Genomic DNA, 18,788 nt, shown 5'->3' with positions numbered 1-18,788 from the left:
TTTGAACTGTGGTGTTGGAAAAGACTGTTGAGAGTCCCTTGGTCTGCAAGGAGATCCAACCAGTCCCATCTTAAAGGAAATCATTCCTGGGTATTCATGGAAGTACTGATCTGAAGCTGAAATTCCAGTGCTTTGGCTACATGATGTGAATAATTGACTCACTAAAAAAGACCCTGTATACTAACGCACATATATGGAATTTAGAAAGATGGTAACCATAACCCTATATGCGAGACAGTAAAAAAGACACAGATGTATAGAACAGTCTTTTGGACTCTGTGGGAGAGGGCGCGGGTGGGATGGTTTGGGAGAATGGCACTGAAACATGTATATCATCACAGGTAAAATGAATCGCCAGTCCAGGTTCGATGCATGAGACAGGGTGCTCGGGGATGGTGCACTGGGATGACCCAGAGGGATGGGATGGGGAGGTAGGTGGGAGGGGGGTTCAGGATGGGGAAAACATGTACACCCGTGGTGGATTCATGTCAATGTATGGCAAAATCACTACAATATTGCAAAGTAATTAGCCTCCAATTAAATAAATTTATATTAAAAATAAAATAAAAATTCATAACTTTAAATTCAGATATTAGAAAGGAAGATAACCTGTAAGTCAGTAATCTATAAATTTCTAGAAGTTAGAAACTGAACAGAAAATTAAATCTCATCATAAACCATGGAATAAAATAAACTATAAACTTAAAAAAAAGAAAAAAGAAAAACCCTGATGCTGGGGAAGATTGGAGGTGGGAGGTGAAGGTGATGACAGAGGATGAGATGGTTGGATGGCATCACTGACTCGATGGACATGAGTTTGACTAAACTCCAGGAGCTGGTGATGGACTGGGAAGCTTTGTGTGCTGCAGTCCATTGGGCTGCAGAGAGTCAGACACAACTGCTTGACTGAACTGATGCATTTATTCTATTGTTAGTGTTATACCACTAAACCAGGTAGTTCAAAGTTACAATTTTGGAAGTATGGTTTTTAAAACAAAGTATTCTTGTTCGTTTAGAAGCTATTTGCCCCAACTGGACATTTGTTTCCTACCTCTCCTCTTATAAAAAAATTTTCATATGCTTATTTTTTGTTCTACAATAAATCATGACTTTTTGATAACAGATTTCATGCTATCTCCTTTGTATATCTTAAGAACCTGGCATAGTTTCCAGAATCAGAAAGAAAAAAGAAAAAAAAGATTGCTCACTGAATATCTACTGATATACTTCTTATTAAAAAAAATCTGTATTAATACTAATGGTTCCATTTCTAAAATCTCTAGTAATCTAAAAGACTTCGATAAGGAACAATTATTTTTAAAGAAAACATTTTTTTTTTTTTGGCCACCTCATGCGAAGAGTTGACTTATTGGAAAAGACACTGATGCTGGGAGGGATTGGGGTGGAGGAGAAGGGGACGACAGAGGATGAGATGGCTGGATGGCATCACCGACTCAAAGGGCATGAGTTTGAGTAAACTCCAGGAATTGGTGATGGACAGGGAGGCCCGGTGTGCTGCGATTCATGGGGTTGCAAAGAGCCCGACACGACTGAGCGACTGAACTGAACTGATGTCGGTATATGGGTAGGTAAGTAGGAAGGTAGGTATCTTTGAACCAGCCTGACTACCTACTTTCCCTTGCCTCATGTAAGGACTTTAAGATAGATTATTTGTAATGAACAGTTTATTAAATTCCACTATGCTTAGATTTTATGAAACTTGGCATATGTCAATATAGATTTTTTTTCTTCGTAAAATAATCTAATAAATGCATGTGCTAATAGTAACAACAAAAATATTTGTAAATGTCTAAAAATGTGCCAAGCATTATGCTATGTAAAATGGAATCACAAAGGAAAATTGGACACAGCTTCTCCACTCAGGCCACAGCCAGTGACTTGGACTATATTTGACCATTCATTGCTTATTCACATAAGAGCTTCAAACATTTGAGGTATGTAGCAATGATGTCAGGATGATCATGAGTATTATGACATTTTTATGACTATTTTTTGTCCCCTTGAAACTTTAAAATACTTAGTCATTTTTGTTACAATTATGATTGATTTTCTTTCCATAATAAGTATGATGGCTTCTGTCATTTAAAATTAAACCTCCCACCATCTTATAAGAATCTCCCACCATCTTATAAGAACAAAAATAAAGGCTAAATTGCCTTATTTTAATTTTAGAATAAGAAAATGTACATTGTTATTGCCTCATAACTGAGCTGGGATGAGAATATACTTAAAGAACAAGGTGTTAACTTTAAGGATGGGTTGACATATTCAATCTATTTCAGAGAAACATTTAGGTAGAAAAATAAAATCTAAAAAGGTAACACTAGCTTTGTTGCCTGATCTCATTCTCTCTCCTAAATTATAGCCTAGATTGGGTTGGTTAGCTTAATTGTTCAGAGTATCATTCTGAGCAGACTAAGATCACAGCTTTGATTTTCAGGTCAGTCTCTTAATAGATGTTTATCTGTTGATTACAAAAAAGTTGAGTTAGTAAGAATCTAGTTGAGACGGCGCAAAAGCTTTTATTACCAACTAAACACCACAATGTGTATATTCTACTATTGCAGTACCATTAATTTTGCTTACATATGCAAAAGACAGCACATCTCTGAATGATCTCCACAGAAAAAGGATATATTTCTCTTTCAGTGAATGTGACTAATAGAATAATATAATAAAGATGTACTTTATCATATTAAATTAATCATGTCTATGTTGCATGAAACCCCTAGAACTTCAGTAGAAAAGTTAAATCATGGCTTACCAAAATAGGAAAGGATAAAATTGTAAAGAAAGAAAAGTTAATTTCAAGCTTCAAAGAAGATATTACAGGTAATGGAGGTTAAAATAAAATTGAGACTATAAAAGCAATTAAGGATGTCCCTTTAAGGGGTAGTGCATGAGAGGCTCTGATAGTCTGAAATTATTCATATTTGCATAGAAAAGGTCACATGATATCATTGGATTGTTAACATTGAGCAAGAGACTTCCTTGGAAAAGTAGAATCTGATGCATATTCAGTTATAGGACATTAGGTTTCCTTAGAATTACAATACACATAATCACTGGCATGGTATTATGTAATTTTCATATTTTTTTAGGACAAATATACTTTTGTTTGGTTTTTACAGATATTCTGTCAGAAAACCCTTGTTCAGACCTCTTTAATACTCAGCATTATCACTTCTTATATTTATCCTAAATCCCTTTGTGTCCCCACACAAACTATGAAGCAGTGTAATTCAGTTACAATTACAGCAGTTTTTATTGTGTTGCTGCATATTACAAAACGTGAATAGAGAATTAAATTAAGAGTAGTGTTTGTCTCTGGGTATTTTTCTCATTACAACTCTGTATATGTGACAGATTTGAAATACAATGACAGACATAGGAAAAAATATCATTCTGATGACATATATTTTTGTGTTTTCATTAATTCTCCAAGAGCATTAAAAGAATGGACTGCTAATTGGAAAAACGACTCTAGATGCCTTGAAACATAAAAGAACTTTACATCAGTTTATGGAGTAAGTGATTCAAAGTGTTTGCCCATTGCTGTTCTTATTAAAGTTAATGATGTTTGACCCAGTCTATAGACATTTGTTTGACTAAAGACACATGCAATTGCTAATTATAATACCTGTGCATAAATAGCAATAGTATTCTTCTGTCAAGGCTACATGTCATGTGAGTAAATCAAATTGCAAGTTGAATTTCAAGGAAGAGCATCTGCTTGGCATATATCAAACAACAACAGATGTTGCTAAATCAAATAACTATCAATCTTGAACTCATAATGTCATTGTTAGGTGTTTACATTCAAAGTATAGCCTCAAATGGACAAAGAACATATATTATATACTCTGGAATACTAACATTAAGTAAAGAACCAATTAGTTGGAATCCAACTAACAATAAATGCAAAAATCCTTGCTGTGCTTTTTATTTCAGAGAAAATGCCAAATGAAAATTACATAGTTAAGGATATTTTGGCATGGTTAAGAACATTTCATATTTTTGTTTTTTGCTTTTGTTACTTATTTTCTTTGTTTTGGTAAAAGTACCTCTACATATACCGTTCACTCTTATTATGTTCTACTAAAACATTTACTGCAATGGACCCTGACACATGGCATAATTCATAATCATCAGATAAAGTTTAAAGTATATTTCTAATTCTTCAGTTAAACAGAAATCTATGCTAATTTTATCAACAAAGTTTAAAATATTTTCTGTTTAAGATTTGTTTAATCAAAAATATGGGATTATGCATTTGAATTTTATGTTTCTGAATATGTAACAGTAAGTCAAAATATTTTGTTTTGAGGCCATAAAGTAGTTTTGGATGTATATTTCTATAAAATTATCTATATCTGATTATCATTATAAACAGTGGTCACATTTGCAAAATTTTTGAGATTTTTCTCCCTCCTGATACATTTTATACTTAAATGTATGATTTCAAATATGTACTGCAATACACACTCAAACAGATGCTGCTAAACCTTTCCAGAGAAACACAATTAAGAAGCATTTAGAAAGTTTCTCATACTTTCTACCATTGTAGACATTTATCTATGCTAATAGAAAGAAACCTCAATTTAACCAATTAAATATTAGCTTCTAATTAAAACAGAAAGCATATATTTTATCAGAGTCCCAACAACTCACATTATCGGAAAGGTAAAATGGTAAATGAGGAGCAAAACACTAGCCAAACAATACTTCTGTGCTTCTCAATCCAACAAAATTATTTAATGATAAAAGTAAAATTTAGCCTCACTACTTACTAAAGTTAAGGTTCACGTGTTTGTTTAAAAGAAGATAATTTGGTCTTGTGTCCCTAAGAACGCCTGATTATACTGTACAAGATATGCTCCTACAAACTTGAATTCTCTTGGCCTTCACTGCAAGAAGTTAGAGAAACAGGCTAAATTGCAAGTAATTATAAACACTCTTTTATTTCATTTTGAAATTAAAATTGAAAATGGAACAAATTTCCTATAATATATATATATAAACATTACATGTATTTCTAGAAACTGATATTACTTATATTACCCTGTAACTATTATTAAATGTGGATTTTTCAGTTGTGACTACCAAAACAGCATGCCTAACTAGGAGTTGAGTAATTACAGGAAAAGCAATATGAATTTTATGGACCATAGCATATTCCTCCTAGAAAAATAACTTATTTTTAGGAGAAATTAATTTCTAATGTTAGCTGATAACTAATCTACAGAGTGACAAATAAAATTGATTCATATTATTCTATTTTTCCTGGTTAAAAGTTTAACACATATAATATATATGCTTTAAAATAACTACTAGCATCTTCTTATATTTGAAAAGCACTTCTTTGTTATATTTCAGTTTATTTTGAAATCAAATATGTGCAATCAATAAATTAATTTGCATATTGGCAAGAAATGTGCTTATATAACGTTTTGTGTGTAAAATACTCTGATTTGCATTTCTCTTATAATATGAGAAAAGACCTAAGAGCATTAGAAAGTAATAAACATTTTTAATACTCCATATGACACACACATTTATTTGTAAGTTTATAGCTCTGATATCAGAATAAAACAAACAAACAAAAAAACTCAGCACTTACATTTTCTGTTTTCTAAGGTATTTTCAGTATTGAGTTCCAAAAAGAACCTTGATCTTAACCATTTTTTCTAAAACTTCATATATATTTACATAATGATCATTCTTATGAAATATAATTTTACCAAGTTTTAATTTACCTTGATGCTGTCTGATTATACCAGGAATAATTAATGTGCTTACCTAAAACAGAAAGAAACAATATCTGCTGTTAGTTCCAAAAGAATAATTGTCTGATGCTTGCAGTACACAAAATAAGACATGGCAAATAAATAATCACAACATTCCAATCTCTATTTTTCTTTGCATCCCAGAGATCTTTATGGCTGTGACAAAATCAAATGGAATAAGTGTTTCCAAAACTGCATAGGAAAAGGGCTTTTAAAGATGACTTGGTAGTGGGTCCATTTTTACTGATTTGAAGACACCTATTTTTGTCATTTATTTCTTGTCATCAGCATATAAGGAATCAGAATTTTAAAAAATCAGCAAAAGCCTTGTGGAATTGTATTATTTCCCCAAAAATCTTAGAAATATCTTCACCATTGATGCATTGTTCATGGTTCTACTACAGTATCAATCATCCTATCCACATATACCTGCCTGGAAAATTCCAGAATTCAGATGTCTTTAAAATCAGTAATAATGAAAGTGAAATTATGAAACTGTATCAGTTTTAGTGATAATGAAAGTGTGAAACTGATAGTCACTCAGTCATGTCAAACTCTTTGCAACCCCATCAACTGTAGCCCTCCAGGCTCCTCTGTCTGTGGGATTCTCTAGGCAAGAATACTGAAGTGGAAATAACAAAGTACCTATTATAATTATACTACATCTAAGAATTACATGTTGCACACCATATACATTATACATGTATATGTCTATGAAATAAAAAAACAAATGGCTATGAACTTTCTTTGGATTCTTTTTCTTTTTTTGTATTCATCCTGTTTTGTGTGCCATGAGATCAGAAATCCTATGTATTTTTTTGACTCTAATATCCAGCAGTGTAGTAAAAACTCAAAAAATGTTCTTTTTAGATGGATAAAAGAATATTTGAATGAATCACAGAAAAACTAAAATTAGGAAGTTAAATTATTGTCCAGTAAAATCCAGAACTGAATGGTCTATACCCAAGGTATCTTTGTTTATTGATGAAAGTGAAAGAGGAGAGTGAAAAAGTTGGCTTAAAGCTCAACATTCAGAAAACTCAGATCATGGAATCTTGTCCCATCACTTCATGGAAAATAGATGGGGAGACAGTGGAAACAGTGGCTGACTTTATTTTTGGGGGCTCCAAAATCACTGTAGATGGTGATTGCAGCCATGATTAAAAGACACTTACTCCTTGGAAGGAAAGTTATGACCAACCTAGACAGCATATTAAAAAGCAGAGACATTACTTTGCCAACAAAGGTCCTAGTCAAGGCTATGGTTTTCCAGTGGTCATGTATGGATGTGAGAGTTGGATTGTGAAGAAAGCTGAGTGCCGAAGAACTGATGCTTTTGAACTGTGGTGTTGGAGAAGACTCTTGAGAGTCCCTTGGACTGCAGAGAGATCCAACCAGTCCACCCTAAAGGAGATCAGTCCTGGGTGTTCATTGGAAGGACTGATGCTGAAGCTGAAATTCCAATACTTTGCCACCTGATGATAAGAGCTGACTCACTGGAAAAGACCCTGATGCTGGGAGGGATTGGGGGCAGGAGGAGAAGGGGACGACAGAGGATGAGATGGCTGGATGGAATCACTGACTCGATGGACATGAGTTTGAGTAAACTCCGGGAGTTAGTGATGGACAGGGAGGCCCGGCGTGCTGCGATTCATGGGGTCGCAAAGGGTCGGACACGACTGAGCGACTGAACTGAACTGAACTGAGCTTTTACTTGGCTAAGGTCAAAGAACAACGTTTCACTACACTTTTTAAAAATTAAAAATGGAAATAAAACAACAGTGTTTTGTGGCTCAATAAACAAGAATGGCACATCAATAGGACATTAGGGAGCAATTTGGAGCAATTTTTGGCATGTAAAACAATAATTCCAGCTTGCTATTTACCAATAAAAATGTAACTTATTTCACATACTATCTGTTTTAAGAGGTAGAATTTCTAACTGGAATATGCTGATTTTCCAATTAAAATAGTTAAGGCAGATTTGCACATTTTGAGTAAATCATTGTTTCCTTAGGTGATATTTCTCCTACATGTAAAATGGTGGAAGGACAGGTAGCTTCCTTTTTCACTGTATCTCATACGGACTTCTAAAGAACTCTAAAGAAAGAAGTCATAATATACAGATACACATAGCTTTTTATAAAAAAGATTCATGAGAAGCCTGTACTTATATTTGACCATGGTTTTATCCAATTACTGTTCCTTTTTTTGACCTCCTCATGGAGTCAGTTGTGCTTATAAGAATTTCTTTCTTTCTTTGCTCCATTATACATATTTGTGATAATCTGGGCAGTGAGCCCAGATTGATATATTCATTGTTTATTATTAGTAGACTGTCCTAGATTCTTTTCAAAGGGCATATTCTAAATTATTATTATCATAATTACAGGAATATTGGCATTCTGTGAGATTATAAGAAGATTCTCTCATTATTGATAATGAGCTAAATACTATATTTTTTTAATGAGTGATGTATTACATGGATAGAGCATTTTAATTTTACTACTGCCTACGTGTCTAGACTGTTCAGGGCATAATATAATTTTAACTGTGTGTGTGACACTTTCATGTGAAATAAGAGTCTTAACTACAGACCAATTTTATTTCATTTATGTAATAATTTATGTATTTACTATTGTCGCATGTTCCATAAATTCCTCTTGAAAACATGGCATTGTTAACAAACTGTAACTTTTAATGCAGTACAGACTATTCCAAATCTCACAGACAAAACAACAATTAAATGCCTTTAAATTGTACACATGGGGGTATTATATTTTGAAAAACTGAAAACTAATAAAGGTGACTTGAATACTTTAGACATGTGATCTAACTGTGTCTATGTCTATTTTTTAAAATACTACCACTGGGGATAGCAAAATAGTACATCAATATCCTAACAAGACCACAATGGCCTCCTAGGATAAAAATTGCAATGTTGTTTGGACCACAATAATGATAGTGATACCATCAGGCATTATATTTCCATCATACTCTGCTGTCTGGCTCTTATGGAAACCTTGCACCAGTAGTTTATGGTTATTTCCACTTTCTCTTATTAGGATTTAGTTATATACACCCCGGTTCCATAATGCTTGGGTAGATATAAAAATATAATACTGACAGGAACTTAGGTACGTTCTACATGTTAAATATGAAACAGTAATGTGTAGACAGATTGAATGACTTGCCTTGGGTCCTACAGATCTTGATTTCTAGCCCAATGGCCTTTTCATTTTAGTTCAGACATCATAATCCCTTTTTCACTCTTTTAAAATAAATTACTATGAAAATATCAAATATGGTATATATTCATAGCATACTTGTGACATATACAATTTGGCTTCATTTGGGCAGTGATCTTTAGCCACTCTTTCTGAAAACATTCTCACATGAGTCAAAGGTATACACACACACACACTACACTGACATCCTTTTGGGATCAGGGTCTTCATTTCAAATTCACTCTGCACATCAGTTCTACTGATCTGTTTTCAAATATTAAAATCTCTCACATTCTAAACTACTGGGGTTAAATTCCTCTTATAAAGTTCAAGACAAGACCAAGGAATTGTTCATTTTTCACTTACATGATTCCCACTGAATTTGTAGTCCCAAATAAAGTGGTATCAGTCTTCCTACTTCAACCAGTTCCCATTAATTCATTTCCCCTTTTGAATTCTTTCATTCCAAACAACTTTCTTTTCACTCTAATTGAGGTCTTTATTGTCACACCAACACATCTCAGGTTCCAGCACCTTTCCAAGTAACTATAAGTTGAAAGTTGATTTGTCTTTTTAAAGCATAATACCTGCTTTTGAACAAGATTTATTAATAAACATTTTTATGCACAGAGCAACTGTTTTTTTTTATGTACCCTCATGAGTGTTAAGTTGCTTCAGTCATGTCCTACGATGTGCGACCCTATGGACTTCAGCCCGCCAGGCTCCTCTGTTCATGGGATTCTCCAGCAAGAATACTGAAGTCGGTTGCCATGCTCACCTCCAGAAGACCTTCCCAGCCCAAGAATCAAACCTGTGTCTCTTATGTCTACTGCATTGGCAGGCAGGTTCTTTAACACTAGCGCCACTTGGGAAGCCCCTTCTCTTTATAGAATACGCATTATTTATGCATTGCCTGGGATCAGCAAATTATTTCTATAAAGGTATATAGTATGCTAACCATTGGTATTAGCTATTTTGAAAAAAAATGGTTTAATAATACCTAACTTACCAACTCATAATACTGTGGGCATCAAGTGAAATAATGTGTTATAAACAGCAAAAAAAAGTACATTACAAGAAACAATATGTGTTTGTGGAGATGTGTTTCAGGAGTGGCCACGAAGACTACTCCAGAGTCTCACCAATTTGTACTTTGCTTCCTGATCTATATACTGAAGGAAGATGGCTGAAATAATCTCTGAATATCTTTCATACTGAGACATGGTGGGGAATGTTAGAAATCATTATTATTGAAAAAGAAACTCATTACTGTGTAAAAATGAGCAAAGCACAAACCTAGGGCAAAATTCTGCAGACATCTAGAACTCCTATAACTTGGATAAACAATAACTGCACTTTAAAATGCTAGAAAATTGTATTTGTAGTTGTATATCTGGATGTTGTCTTGAGTGTAAATTTGGTTACTGGTTAAATTATTGCTAAAAGACAGATATAATTACTAACATTTTTCTTACATATTTGAGATCATGAGAGGCTATTGATACATAAAAATCACAAAAAAATAAATACTGTATTTCTGAGAAAGCTGAAGGACTAAATTCCTCCTTTCTTCCACTCACTCTCTTAAATATCATGAGAGGCTCTAGATCTATGAACACAAATACTCAGTCTGAAATTCTTTCCCTTGAAGAAGAATACTCCCTAACAGAGGAGCTGGACTTGTAAATTGACAAATATGGAGATTTTATAGTGTCTGAATACAGAGGACTGTTCATAATAAAAATAATAAAGATATTATCCACCTTGCTGTATTTAAAAAGAAGTTGATATGTGTCTCATTCACCATAATAAACAGGTTTACAACTGCACCTGTATAGGATGATTCAAATATAAGCTTTGAATAAAATCATCTTCATTACCTTCATACATTTATCTTACTATTATAATTAATGTTTTTTGTACTTTTTTGGATAAATTATGTCAGAAACTGTTTTAAACTAAGGAGACTGCATGATAGGATATCTGTTCTCAGCCTGTTACTTTTGAAAATGTTAGACAATATATATTTTAGCATTTAATTCTATCATTTTTTTAAAGATAATTTTAATAAACAGATGAATGTTTTTTTCACAAATATTGAAACCACAAACCTAACATTTGTTTAGAAATTTGGCAACTGATTTTTCATGAAGTATGTAGCAGTTAAAGTATAGTTAACACAAAGGAAAAACATAAAACCCAAACAGACTGCAGAATAAATATCAGAATTTTGTCAAATTAATATAAACAATTGAAATTATTTCTTTTCAAATTCATGCTGTGTCCATTTTAAATTTCAACACGTGCTGCTGAAGACTGACCTTCTGTTATTGAAAGCAAAGAGAACTAAGCCTGGAAAGTTAGCCTTGCATATCTTGGTCCTGCTCACACATTTTAAATAGATGTCAAACTTATTCACATCACTTGGGCTGGTCAAACTTGTTTATATCATTTAGATCTTCTCTGAGTTTGACTTCCCACTGACTTTGAGAGTTACAAGCTAAAGAGCAACTAAATTAAGCAGAACAAAGCCAACTGCACCAGGACAGAAACAAAACACTGAAGTCCAAATCTACTCATTTCACTCAGAGGATGCAGTCTCAGAGACCTCTGGGACAACATTAACACACCAATATTTGAATTATGGGGTCCCAGATGAGTAAGAGAAAAATAAAGGATATGAGAAAATATTTGAGGAGATTACAGCTGAAAACATCCCTATGAGAAGTGAGGGACTGGCAATACAGAAAATTACAGAGGAAGGAAAGTTACCAAACTCACTTCACAAGGCCACCATCACCCTCATACCAAAACCAGACAAAGATATCACCACACACACACAAAAAGAAAATTACAAGCCAGTATCACTGATGAACATAGATGCAAAAATCCTCAATAAAATTTTAGCCAACTGAATCCAACAACACATTAAAAAGATCATACATCATCATCATGTCAGCTTTATCCCAGGGATTCAAGGATTCTTCAATATATGCAAATCAATCAATGTGATACACTGTATTAACCAACTGAGAGATACAAACCATGTAATCATCTCAATGGGCTTCTCTAGTGGCTCAGTCAGTAAAGAATCCTCTTGCAATGTGGGAGACCTGGGTTTGATCTCTGGCTTGAGAATATCCCCTGGGGAAAGGCATGGCAACCCACTCCAGTATTCTTGTGTGGTGAATCCCCATGGACAGAGGAGCCTGGTGGGCTGCAGTTTATGGGGTCGCTAATAGTCCAAACAGTCAGACATAATTGAGCAACTAAAGCATAGCACAATCACCTCAGTAGATTCAGAGAAAGCTTTTGACAAAATTCAATATTCATTTATGATAAAAACTGTCCAGGAAGTAGGCATAGAAGGAACCTTCCTCAACATAATGAAGGCCATATATGACAAAGCCACAGCAAACATTATTCTTTCCAAACATGAGACACCTTACATACAAAACAACAGGTGGCAAGTAGTGGTGATAAGCGACAAATGCAGAGGACCTGTTCATGTCTCACAAGTATTCAGTGTCCCCAATCTTTGCATATCTCTCCACTAATGCTAGAAATTTCATACTCATTCTAATAAAACATTGTCATTCACCTTGAGTAAAAATATGAAGCAAACTTGACTGTAAAAAAGAGGAAGAAGATAATATAATCATTGAGGATTCATAAGAGAAAAGTTGATCTTTAGGTGAAAAGAAAGATGAAACTATGAAATTTTCCTCAATTACTATTTGACTAAAGTGAACAAGCAATTAACTGAAGGAGGATGGAAAAAAATAACTACAACATTCTTAATGTGTCCAAAACTTATACTCTTTTCTCTGTGATACTCTTCTAATTGACTGATACACAAGTAAACATTTGTAAAAGCATAGGATATATTTACAACATCTGATAGTCACTTAAATGATTTTTATACTTGCCTCGAGTGTCCCTTTCCATTTATTAATTTGTAGTTTTCAATGTATAGATATTCTCAAACTTTCTGAGATACAAATTGTCAAAAATCACAAAGTGAAAGCATAAAGATTTTTTAAAAATTATCATGATTCCTACTCTATGGTAGATGTTCTGTAATCGACTTCAGATCCTCATCACTTGGAGAGCATGAAAAAAAAAAAAAAAGCCACATCCACCTGGCCTCATATCAAGTGTGGGGTTTTACTGATTTGATTAGAAACCATTTATCTATACATATCAAAAACACCTCAGGTAGTTCTAGTAAGCAGCAGCAGAGACGAGATCCCTGTCCTAAAGTCTTAACTTTCTCAAATGGAGGCTTAGTTTATTTGTTGTTACTATGTTAATCACTGATCCCTCCCTTGGTCTCTACACTAAAAACTTTCATAGCATTTTCAACCCACAGTTAAGAAATGTACCATGTGATGCAATCCTATGAACATGTTTGCATGCATGACCTATCTGTATATATGTGTTTATATATATATATATATATATATATTTTCTAGGATACAAATTTCATAAAATAATCATTTTATACTTGAGTATTTTATTCTTTTCTATTTTTAAATGTTGGCTATAAACATTTAAATTGTTATCATGACTTACTAATAGATCACAATCTGCAGTTTGAAAATCACTGTTCACTTTTCATTTACATGGAACACATTATGTAGGCATGGACACAATGAACTCTAAGAAAATTAGAAAAATCCAGGAAAGATTTTTGCCTATGTTTGTAGACTCCAGAAGATAGTCATTCATTGTGTTGCTTATGTACACATAATATTTCAAAAACTAAGCTTCAATGAACATGTGTATTTATCAACAGGTTGGGAGTTTCTTAGCTGATTGCCCAATACATGTACCATCTAGTCACATCACATATTTTTTAAAGGCAAAAGTGGCAAAATATTAAGCATCTACCTACATATTTACCATTTGACCTGATCTATTATCCATATAAAGTGAAAGTGATCGTGAAGTCGCTCAGACGTGTCCGACTCTTTGCGACCCCGTGGACTGTAGCCCACCAAACTCCTCCGTCCACGGGATTCTCCAGGCAAGAATACTGGGGTGGGTTGCCATTTCCTTCTCCAGGGAATCTTCCCAACCCAGGGATCGAACCCCGGTCTCCCACATTGCAGGCAGGCATTTTAACCTCTGAGCCACGAGGGAAGCAGATGTGTGCAAAAGTATACAGTGTATCAATGATGCACAATTATCATTCAACAATCAATGCATACATACATATAAAAGTACTCAAACTGTCTGGAAAATAACATTCCTTCAAGGAAAGAAAATAAGAACAATGTCAGCATGATCGCAGTTGTGTTACATTCACATGAAATAAATAAATACACACAAACAATGAAACCTAACTTTCTACCATTTATTTCTAGGTAATGACAAAAAATAATGCTAGCTTTACATTATTCTTTATGCAATACTGTAAAACTGGAAGACATTTTTAAAATTTGTCCTTAAAAGTGACATAAAAATTAATGCAACTATTTTGGCAATGCCTTTGATTTTCTGATCATGTTTTCTAAGAGCAGCAAGGTTATACAGTTGCAAAAATATTTATGTGATTTTGTTTTTTAATTTAGTAAGAAATTTATTACTTGGTGATTTAAATGTTTCTAACAATCCAGAGTTTTTCTTAATTCCACTATTTTTCCCAATTGCTCATTTTTCAATGTATACAAATATTTGAATAAAGATATATTAGGAATGTGATTAAATATGTGTGGCTACTGTGTCATCTAAAACTCGGATAGGAAACACATCTGAAAATCCTTTTAAAAACTAAGTAGCTTTCAGTTTCTGTTAAAAAAAAAACACACACATTAAAAAAAAAAGAAAGAAAAAACTTCTGTGATCTACAGTCCTTTTTTAAAAAGCCACTTAAATAAATCCTCAAAAAGAGGTTATATCATGAGGGAATAGAGGAAGTACTTTCTGTTGACATAAACAGTAATTGATAAGGTTTTCTTGAATACGTTCATAGAAATGCTGATGTATTACACTTAGGATTACTAGCTAGCCCTCATTTCCTTTCAACTTTTGCCTCTGGATAAGCTCAACTATTCCCAGGAAGAAACACTGATCAAGTACATTTGTCATGCAAGCAACTATAATAAGGTAATTCATCATAGTCTGTCAGAGTTTTATTCTAGAAAGACTGCTGCATTTTTATCCTTGTTTAAAAATCTGCTGTCACTCCTGCTGAAAATTTGGTAGACATTTTGGACATGTTTAAAAGCCCTTCCAACTGATAGTGGCAGATAATTAAGTTACCAGGTATCAACGCTCCTTTTTTTTTTTTTCTCTTCTTTTTTTCTACGACATGTATGACACCATGAACCCATCTGGCTAGTTTAATCTGACCTGTTCACAGAGCATGATCCCTTGTTCCCTTTCCTTTTTCCTCCTTAATAGTAGCCAATGACCAAATAATTCACAATGACAAATGAAGCCTTTCTCAAGAGTCTAATTGAGCAATTTTGTTTTCCTTTGCAAGACCAGAAGTCCACAACAGTCTGAACTTCATTCGCTAAGGGGCAAGAAATAGCAGTTACGAGGCAGCTAGGTGGATTAAGGGTTTCTGAAGAACAAATAAACTCAGCCTAGGTGTACTACATTATATCTCAGTAATATTTCTTGTCATTCAATTCATCTACTCACTTACTCACTCCATGTGTGTCCTTTACTTGAAACCAATGAGGTTTCATTTGGATAGGCACTTTATTAAATCCTGGTTTGTTACTTCACTATCTTTTATAAGACTTTCCTCATCTTTCTGTGCTTAAATTTGTTTGTTTTTAAAGGAAGAAATAGATCAGACTTTTACCAATTTATGGCATTTTTGTATATTATCTTAGAAATAGATTTTGTGTGGTTTAAGGAGAAGAAGGAGACTTCATAAGTATGTATTAATTTGACTTCCTTTTCAAACTCATTTACATTATTCTCATGGAATATTCATTTTATGTCATTAATTAATTATCACAACCAAGAACATGCCCTCTTTGGTACCAAAGCACTGACAGTTTAATTAAACACAGTGATATGAATATGTGTGTATATATGTATATAGCTGCCTAATGCAAAAATCATGTAAATATAAATACACACAAAACATATAAATAAATGAAATAAATGTTTTTTATTCTCTTCTAGTAATTTGTATTTTTCAAGCTAATAATAATTTAACTAAGATACAGGTTTTATAAATATTAATGTATTTGGATATTTTTATTACCCTCTATCTTCAAATACTGGTTATAAGCATTTAAACTGTATCATGACTTACTAAAGATTACAATCTGAAGTTTCATAATCACTGCTCAGTAATTCTGAAAAGTTCACAGAGCTCTAATGATGGTTCTTTGTTCTCTTACTCCAAAATGTTTATTGAGTACCTGATATATTCCCAGTACTATTTTCATCACAAGGAAAGCCTGATAAGCTTCTATGAAAAATATTATCTTTTCATTCTTTTTCCCAGTGTAACAGGGGACAAAAGACATAGGTGAAATTGTTTTACTCTATGTCAGTTAACCATCTGCAAATCATCATCATCTGCTCATTTTTTCCTCCCATCTCTCAGGAAATACTTTTCAAACTTTGTGAGCAATTATGATTCATTACTGACCTTATAATAAAATCAATGTTAAACTATTCTAATTATCATATTTTTATAAATCTTGAGTATTTACTTTGACGAAATGCTGTAGGACTTGATACAAGGTATTTCTGGTTATCTTTTTTTTCTTTTTTTCTGTTTTTCACTTGAAAAAAGTAAAACTATATTCAAGTAATTGCATAGATACTTCAGATTGCTGGTTAATTCTTCCAGGCATGTTTAAAATGTTTGGGAGCTAGGTGACCCACTGCAGTATTCCTGCCTGAAAAATCACTTGGAGAGAGGAACCTGGTAGGCTACAGTCCATAGCAAAGAGTCAGGCACAAATGAAGCAACTTGGCACACACACAACCAAAGGTCACATACAAATGCATAGAACCTAAAACTAAATGGCATCATTACTTAATATTTAGTGCTTTAATAAATTTAAATAATCGGCATTTTAATAATTAGTGAGAGCATGTACAAACATATGCATATATTTTTTTATTATAAATGCCCTTAGCTTTGATTTGTAAAGAGGAATAAGTCCTGTAACACTTAAAGGCAACTGAATCACATTCAATTTTTTCTACCCTTGTTATTTTCCTTCCCAACTACCTAATGCACAGGGCATTTTGATATTATTAAAAGTGCTTCAATATTCACAGTATTTTATTATAACTTTAAGGTATCAGGAAAAAAATAATTTTTTGTGTTATAATACTAACCCACAATTTTCTTTCCCTCTTCTTTTTTTATCCAAATTACTATATCCTGAAATATAAGTTAAATAAAAACCTGAGAGAGCCAAAAATGTGCTATTATGAAATGCCATTATATAAGGCAATTGTAAAGCCAAGTTGCAACTGTTTTGGAATATGCTCATTCACTTTAAGGATTATTAAGACTTTGATAATATATCTGAAATTATTATAATTGCCCTTTTTTTTTTTTATTGTTCTATTAGATTGAATTGAAAAACTCACTTTGAGGAAGTAAGACCTTGAGAAATTTAAATGACGAGATGGCAAACATTTCCCAATCATAGGAATTCAAGTCAACACAAAAACAACATTATGCCCACTTATCAAAAATGTGTCAGAAATGGAATTTATTTAATAAAAAACAGTAATCCATCAATTATAAGACACATCATAATTTTATGTATCACTATGAAAGAAGCTTCAAAAATTGAACTAGAATGCATCATTTGTTATTAAAGACATCTCAATTTCAGACATGGAAAATGTTGCCTCTTAGAATAGATGAACTATAACATGATTTTCTTAGAAAAGGACTTCTTAATGATCCCAGAAGGCTAATAAAAACTGATAGGTTTTCCCCAAGAAAAAGAAATGTAAAAAACCAAAATGGTTGTCTTAGGAGGCCTTACAAATAACTGTGAAAAGAAGTGAAGCAAAAAGCAGAGGAGAAAAAGAAAGATATACCCATTTGAATGCAGAGTTCTGAAGAATAGGAAGGAGAGATAAGAAAGCTTTTCTCAGTGATCAGTGCAAATAAATACATGAAAACAATACAATAGAAAAGACTAGAGATTTCTTCAAGAAAATTAGAGATACCAAGGGAACATTTCATGCAAAGATGAGCACAATAAGTGAGAGAAATGGTATGGACCTAACAGAAGCAGAAGACATTAAGAAGAGGTGGCAAGAACATACAGAAGAACTATAAAGAAGGATCTTCATGACCCAGATAATCACAATGATATGATCATCCACCTATAGCCAAATATCCTGGAATGCGAAGTTAAGTGGGCATTAGGAGTATCACTACGATCAAAACTAGTGGAAGTGATGGAATTCCAGCTGAGCTATTTCAAATCCTAAAAGATGATGCTGTAAAAGTGCTGCACTCAATATGCCAACAAATTTGGAAAACTCAACAGTGATCACAGGACTGGAAAAGGTCAGTTTTCATTCCAATCCCAAAGAAAGGCAATGCCAAAGAATGCTCAAACTACCACACAATCACACCCATCTCACATGCTAGTAAAGTAATGCTCAAAATTCTCCAAGCCAGGCTTCAAGAGTACATGAACCATGAACTTCCAGATGTTCCAGCTAGATTTTGAAAAGGCAGAGGAACCAGAGATCAAATTGTGAACATCTGCTGGACCATTGAAAAAGCAAGAGAGTT

General features: G+C 33.3%; 1 protein-coding gene across 5 annotated transcripts in view; it reads right to left on the bottom strand.

The window, feature by feature from the left end:
- The window catches only part of CADM2 (cell adhesion molecule 2), a 1,197,963-nt gene that overhangs the window by 586,132 nt on the left and 593,043 nt on the right, over positions 1-18,788 (bottom strand). The window contains exon 2 of one of the 5 annotated variants that reach the window (XM_043448932.1): positions 5,778-5,820. The exons of the other annotated variants lie outside the window; for them this stretch is intronic. The gene's annotated coding sequence lies outside the window, so the exon portion shown is untranslated. The remainder of the gene's footprint in view (positions 1-5,777; positions 5,821-18,788) is intronic. 5 annotated transcript variants of the gene reach the window in all.

Source organism: Cervus canadensis, chromosome 27, assembly GCF_019320065.1.
Source record: "Cervus canadensis isolate Bull #8, Minnesota chromosome 27, ASM1932006v1, whole genome shotgun sequence".
Taxonomy (NCBI): Eukaryota; Metazoa; Chordata; class Mammalia; order Artiodactyla; family Cervidae; genus Cervus; species Cervus canadensis.
The sequence above is the reverse complement of the archived record's forward strand: the minus strand, read 5'-3'. Positions and strand labels throughout refer to the sequence as shown.